The sequence below is a fragment of the Panthera leo genome, chromosome B1 (genome assembly GCF_018350215.1).
Source record: "Panthera leo isolate Ple1 chromosome B1, P.leo_Ple1_pat1.1, whole genome shotgun sequence".
NCBI classification, from domain to species: domain Eukaryota; kingdom Metazoa; phylum Chordata; class Mammalia; order Carnivora; family Felidae; genus Panthera; species Panthera leo.
In genome coordinates, this window is record NC_056682.1 from 189282017 (window position 1) to 189289496 (window position 7480).

Below are 7480 nucleotides of genomic sequence, written 5' to 3' on the forward strand. Positions count from 1 at the left end.
TGAGATCATGACCTGAGCAAAGTCAGATGCTTAACCAACTGAGCCACCCCGGCGCCCCTTCAAATTTCTTTAATATACATAAGCGACGCGTCCTTTATCTTTGATCCTTAGTTTGAGTTTACAAACTAGCAGTCTGTGGGCCAAACCCAGTCCATAGACTGCAGGGTATTACAGAAAAATACTCTTTGAGTTAGTTGACACTATTTAAATTTTAAGAATTTTATGCTTTGAGAAACCAGAAGACCTGGCAGTAATTAGCTGGTATTCCAGCATGGCCAAAATTGGCAGAAGTTAAATAGCAAATGTCCTCCTTACATAGGGCATGCACTGTCTTGTGCATCAGGTTTCCATCCGGGCTGCTTCTTAAATTTGCTTCTTCTTGTGTTGGAGGTATCTGAGTGGACAGCCCTTGTTTTGAGACCTTGCTAAGCAAAAGAAATAGAGTAGTCTTTCAATAAATGTTGCCTTAAAAAAAGTATTAAGGGGCACCTGGATGGCTCAGATGGTTAAGCGTCCAACTTGGGTTCAGGTCATGATCTCGCAGTCTGTGAGTTCCAGCCCCATGTTGGGCTCTGTGCTTAAAGCTCAGTGCAATAGAGACTGCTTTGGATTCTGTGTCTCCCTCTCTCTGCCCTTCTCCTGCTCTCTCTCCATCTCTCTGTCTTTCTCTCAAGAATAAACATTAATTTTTTTTTAAGTGTCGACTAGTTTAAAATTGAAGTGTGTTTTAGTTCAGATTCTTCCAGAAGCAGATCCACAGACAAAGATTCAAATTCAAATAGTTTCTTTGAGATGTAAAAGAAATAACATAAGTGATTCAAAGAAACAAAAAAGGGTGCTCTTGGCCAGCTGTCTCTGTAGGTAACTAGAGTTGATCTTTCAGGAAAGTTCTAGTAACAGTGGAAAATATACAGCTTAGAATCATTAAAGGGAAAGAGAATTGGAATATCTATATACCAACTCCTGTCAGTTAGACCCTGGGGGGTGTAATGCCTAAACATATTTATCTGCAACCCATATAGGCAGACCAGCTCCATCAGATTTTGGGAAAAGCCCTCAGTCTAGAGATGCTGATTTGAATATTTGGAAATTAGACAGAAGAAGCTAGAAGGGCAAGATTCCAGAAATATCAATAGGGCATTGGCAGAGGCCCTCACAAACTGGTCTGGTCGGAAGAAGAAAGGAAGGAACGGCTAAGCATTTCTGTTAGGTGCAGTTAGAACTGATTTAAACTCGTAAACACACAGTTATCCCTTGCCCCTGTTCCTCCAGCTTCCCACCTCACATTTCCAACCACAGAGTAGTAAGAACACTTTTTTCTCCTGTTCCATTTAGAAAGTCCTCTCAGTAAGGGATCTGCTCCTCTTGTGTTTTTGTTCTCCTTCCAGACTTCCGAAAGTTTATTTAAACTTGATGCCATATGGATGACAATGCCCAGAGCAGACCAGCCCATAGGGTGACAGGAACCTTGAGTAACATTAGATATGGCTCTGTCCAGAGTTCACTTGGAAATACAAGAAAATTCTTGTTCCTCTTGATGTAAATACATTTGCAATTTCATTCAATATTTGCAAATAAAAGTTACTTGTTATTGAAAATTATTCGAGGTTGAAAGGAAAAGTCATTCAAGATCATCAAAGTGTATTTCACTGATAAAGCGATGTTTGTGTCTCACTGTGTTGCATGAAATGTGTTCCTTTCATAAACAACAGGAAAAATTTTAAAATAGATACTTCTGCTTTTAGAGAAAGAAAAGAAATAATCAAATTGAACTCCCCTAGATATCCAGACAAAGCGGAAAGTTTCATTCTCCTTCCCTTTTAAGTGGGAATATAGTTAACTCCTGAGAACTTTCCTCTGTATGCCTGTGTATCAATGCAGCTATATGAAGTCACTCTGGGATTGTGAGGCTTCTAAGATTCTAGAAGCAGGATTTGGGCTCAGTTTGCTTTTAAAAAAATAAGATAAAAATGCTTCCCCCACTCCCCTTTTCTAAAGAGTATTGATTTCCCTTAGGAACTAACAGAATATCTCTAGCCATGCTTAATTTGGAGTTCATGTGGTATTGAAACTCTGTGACAAACTACAATTTTTTTTTCCTGAATTAGTTTTTTCATGTGCTGTACTTTAAAATTAACTTATAGTTGCTATTAAAAGGTAAGACTTGATGCTCAAAATTTTATTTTCTTTTTGTTTATTTTTCAATGAATTATCACCTAATTCAGAGAAACCTGGGAAATTCAATAACATGTTTAGATTTCTGGGAGGAAGCTATAATTTTTATAATCTAAAAATAAGTATTTATTTTATTAGATTTAATATATGCTTTGAGTTTTGTCATGGTTTATTGTTATTTAAGAACTACAGATTTAATGTAGGGGCGTGGTACGCGTCCATAAGGGAGGGGGGAAGAGATTGCTCAAACACTGTGAAGTAAAACTTGTAATCATTTTAAGGTTTAATCACCATATAAACAGAATATTAAAAGTAGATATTAACGTGTAATCTGAGGAGTAACATTTATCTTTTACTGACATAAAACTGTTTAAAGTGTTAGCATTAAAATTCAAAATAAATGTGGTCATTTTGACATACATCCAATGTACATTTCTCAAATATCTAAGCAAATATTAGTTTTGACATATGTCTGCTAGGAAATGAGAACACTATCAGAAGACTGAGTACTTTTTTCAAGGTGTGCGGTTTGTGTATGCATTCCTACGAGATGGTTCTGAAGCTCTACCCATGCCTGGGGTTGCTTATTAATACTTAGAATATAAGTACTTCCAATGGACTTGAAAGTGGTGTGAGAAACAGATGTTTTGCCTGAAGTTTATATTTTTCATGCATACCTGCCTGCTCATTCCAAAAAAGGCAGACCTCAGAAACTGAAGAAGAAAAACCATGCCCTGTACCTAAAAGCAAACGAACAAACTAATACAAGCTGTTAAGTATAATTTGCTTCCTTAATAAAAATAGACATTGCTGGGATAGGCAGATTACAGCAAGTATGATATTGAATGTGTCATTTTTCCCCCAGTCTGCTGAATCTCCAGCTCCAGCTCTGTTATTATTTCATAAAATTTGAGAGCTCTGATGCAAACATAATATGAGTCTGAATACCTTCTGTTTGTATAATTGCAAATCCTAGAGTGATAATGAATATAGAAATAATACTCATTTTAGGGTCATGGATCTTTGGAAATTGTTTAAAAAAAAGTATACAAACCCTTTTTCTAAGACAATACCACAAAATCCATCCAAAATTCAGGGGATTCATGGGCTTCAATAATTCCATCTGTAGAGATCATAGGCCTCATTCTAAGTACTTTGTATATAGTTCCACTTTATGTAAATAAAATATTACTATTTATTTTTAAAAGACATCTCTGTAAGTAACTTGCTAATCTTGAGATTAGTCATAATTATTTAGAAAAATATCATCTTCTTTACTTAGACCTCTTGTGGACCACAATGCAACGATTGTTGTGAAAGTGCTTGGTAAGTTTATAATCGTGATTCATTCATTTGCCAAATATTTATTGAACACTGACTATGTCCCAAGTTTTGTTCAATGGGCTAAAGGTGCCAAGATGAAGAAAACAGGGTACAGAAGAAGGGGCACATGTTCTGGGGCCAGACATGGGTCCACATCTTGGGTTATCTTACTAGTTGATTCCTTTGATTTTATATATGTATAAATATATATAATGTATATATATAATAATATATATATAGCATTTATATAAACAGTTAAAGTATTAATAGACTAACATACCAATTATATATATTTATCTATATTTTATATATTTAATATATTTACATAAAAATGAATGATATGTAATTATATAAATTTTATATAAATATGTATTTATGTGAAAAATTTTTTACTTATTTCATATGTGTACGAAGTATATACATATATATGAGATGATATATAAGTCCAAAACTTACAAGGATTAAATAGTAGGGGAAAACATGGGGAAAAAAAGCATGAGAAAGGATCTACCATTAATATACTTCTGGTACTTTATTAATATTTGTTTCTTTCTTTCTTTCCTCCTTTTGTACCCCTAAGGTAATTCAATTACTAATGAGACAAACACACTTGAAGATAAAGAATTACAGTGTTGGAAGATAGGAATAAACACAAAGAAGGCAATGCCTAACTCTGCCTTAAGGAATTGATGAACCTCTCTTCAAGGAGGAGCTATCTGAGTTAAGATACAACTGAGAAGTAAGATTTCTCAGGTTGAAGAAGAATAGAGAGGCACATTTGAAGCATGAGAAATGCCTTTGAAGGGTGCAAAATTATGGACTTCAGTGAAAGTCAAAATGTTTGTACAGCTGGATAGGGAAAAATAGGGATTTGGGTGAAGTTCATGGAGGTTGGAGAGAAAATGATAAAAACAAAGGTTGGTCCAGATACAAAGGGTTATGTATGCCACATGAGGGAGTTTTCCTTTTGTCCTTTAGGGACACGGGGGCCATTATATGTGTTTCAATGTGACTAAAACTTGCTTTTGAGCAACATAGACTTGGACTATTATCTAAGACTCAGTTTTCAATTTGTGAAATAGGAAGAATATTAGTACGCAGTATATAGGCTCACTTTATGGAATTTAAGTGTGATAGAGCAAGTGAGCCTTCTTGCCGCAGTGCCTGGAATATGGTCAATATTCAATAGATATCAACCATTGTAGTGAAAAAAAAATCTCATGAAATTAAGCGCTACCCTTTTTGATCTGGCACTTTCCTCTTGTAGATTCTTGCCCTAGGCAGCCAGAGCCATCACTCTGCTTCAGGAAAACAAAATTTTTATGGCACAAGTGTTTTTAAAATAGGTTCTTCAAGTCTAGTAAGAGGCCATTTTAGAAAATATAATTTTTTATTTACAAGAGCAGGATTTTGTTAGAAAGAAAAAAGACTCTGAAGAATCAATGGGAGAAGGTTTTGAAGAATGCAGGATATAAAGCATATTTTTAAACAAAAGATCAAACGGATGATAAAGGAAGACTATCTGCTTACGTCCCAGAGGCTAAATGAACTTCATATGGACTGTAGGGAAGTTAGAGAAGAATTGGATTGAGATGTGTCTTTAAGACGTTCTATTGGGCTTGAGGCGGGGAACTACATCTAAGGGTTCTGGGGAGAGTGAATTCAGTAGCAGTAGGGCTGACCACCATCACCTGTTCCTAGTGTCAGGGAGCATCATGAAAGGCAAGCAGATGTCTTGGGGCTTCTTAGCTCATGAAATGAGCACTAAATGTCCTCTGCTGAGGAGTCAACCGGTTGGCCTTCCCACCACTTAGTGGGAGACCTTCCACTTTTCAGTGGGGGATCTTCCATCAGTAGCTGTCCGAGTTGTCTGAGTATTTTCCTACACAAGTTTCTTCCTGTTTACTTCTCGATTCCTGTCTGCACTGCACTGTACATATATTTTCCTTTCTCATTATCCAAGTACACTTGTAAACCCCAGACACTGATGGTAGAATTGGTGACAAGTGAATAAGTTTAATGTTGGCGAAGAAAAAGTCCTCGGCATCCATAGTTGCTGAAACCCGTCCCCAGTTTGCCATTAACAGAAATTTAAGAATCATTTTAGCATTATTATTGGAAGATAAAAATAACTTAGCAGAGTGTGGGAAAATCCCAGGTGACAGACTAAAATAAGGCATATATTTTACTGGTAGATTGCTCACAGAGACTTTATATTTTTTGGTCATGATTGTTCCTGGCGCAAAGCAGAGTGATGATATATTGGAGGGCTTTTGGAGTTTCACATCTAATGCCTTGTTTCCTCTTCAGGCTTGGGGATAGCCAGACCATGTATTCGTAAACCCCCCTAAATCTGGTTTTCTTATTGTAAGTGGGATTAATGATATGTAATCTTCACTCAGTTATAGTTACAATGAGGTAATGTATGAGAAGAGTTTAGTTATTAGTATTATTATCATTATTATTATTATTAACAAAGCCTGTTCATACAGGATTCTATTTACACTCTTTGTTTTATATATATACTTCATTCAGCTCATTGATGACTATCTTAATGGTAGAGTGAGGGGCAAAAAAGTAACAAACCATCAAAAGATGAAATCAAGTGCCTGGTTAAAACAGCCACCCTTTTGGACCAAACAGAAAGTTTGTTTATGAATCTTGAAAGAGAGTGGGGAGTCTGGGCAGGTTAAGATGGTCTACCTCATCAAGACTTCAGTTTTTGAAGTTGTAGCTGGAAGGGTTGAAATTTACAGTACTTTTCTTCAACCATCAATAATACTTTCATAGAAGCCTAGTAATTTCTGGAGGAAGCGTGTACATTTAGTGAGGGGAATTTTTGCTTGTGAATTTTCAAGTGTGAAAACAGTCATTTTTGATTATTCCAGTATTCTGATTTAGCACATGTATTGATTCTGAGGATAAGGCAAAATCTGCTACATTTTGATGTTTAGTAGTGAAATATGATGTGATTTGAAAGGAACTTTTGATAACAGATATGGAGAAAATCATGTCCTTAATTTCATAATAGTGGAGTAGATTTAATGTATGGTTATAAGATATATATTTTATGACTCCCTCTCAAATAAGACCTTCCCTATATGCATAAATTTTACTGAATTTTCAAACACACAAAAAACTTTACAAAAATTCAGACCACTGGATTCTGGAAATGTGCTATAAAAAATGTTACAATAAAATACAATTCATATTTTGAAATTTCTAACTAATACTAAGCATTTTTATTAGAGAAGTTACTGCTAATCATTTGAGATTTTGAGGAATCTACAATAGAATAATAAATACATTCAGTGTATTCTTAATAGATAATAGAATAATGACAAAGATACTTGCAGATTTTATTTACTTATTTTTCATACTGATGCTCATCGAGTGAGTTATTCACCAAATCATATTGTCTAAAGATATTTTAAAGTCTCAACAAATCACATCTTTCTGAAATCATCTTAATGGAATTTAGTTTGAGTTCTTTCCTCGAGTATTAGATTTAATGTTATTAATGTGATTCCTATGGATATTATGTCCCCTATAAATCAGTATTTATAAACCAGAGTCGGAAGAAGGAGGTCCTAAGATCCTATTCTTTCCTGGATCCTTGATTCCTTGCTTATCCCTTATCTTGGCTTAACTCCTTGCAAACGTTGCTAATAGTAACCAAAAGATGAAAGATTTGAAATTTCCACTTGTTTTCGTCTCTTCTATAATGTTAACTTATCTAGAGAGCTAGACTGTGAGACCCATGTTTATGTTTTATTATTATCAGTAATTCTCAATGAGACTTTAATTGCTTTAATTTCTGTTCTGAATGTGGTGTCTGGGATGTGTTCCAGAATTTCTTCCTTTGAAAATAATAATAAAAATACATCTAGGTTTTGATTTTGCAAACATGTCTTTTGTTTAATGGTTCACTGCATGAAATGTTAGTGAATTATATGTTTTGTTATCTTCAATTTTATTATAA

The 7480-nt window shown here is 34.9% G+C and overlaps 1 long non-coding RNA gene across 1 annotated transcript; it reads left to right on the plus strand.

Moving 5' to 3' along the window:
• The first annotated feature begins 1974 nt into the window (after positions 1–1974).
• On the plus strand, positions 1975–4594 carry LOC122217231. Its single transcript, XR_006201355.1, has 3 exons — positions 1975–2157; positions 3458–3501; positions 4079–4594. It is a non-coding gene; the product is annotated as an uncharacterized LOC122217231 (long non-coding RNA).
• The last annotated feature ends 2886 nt before the right edge of the window (positions 4595–7480 follow it).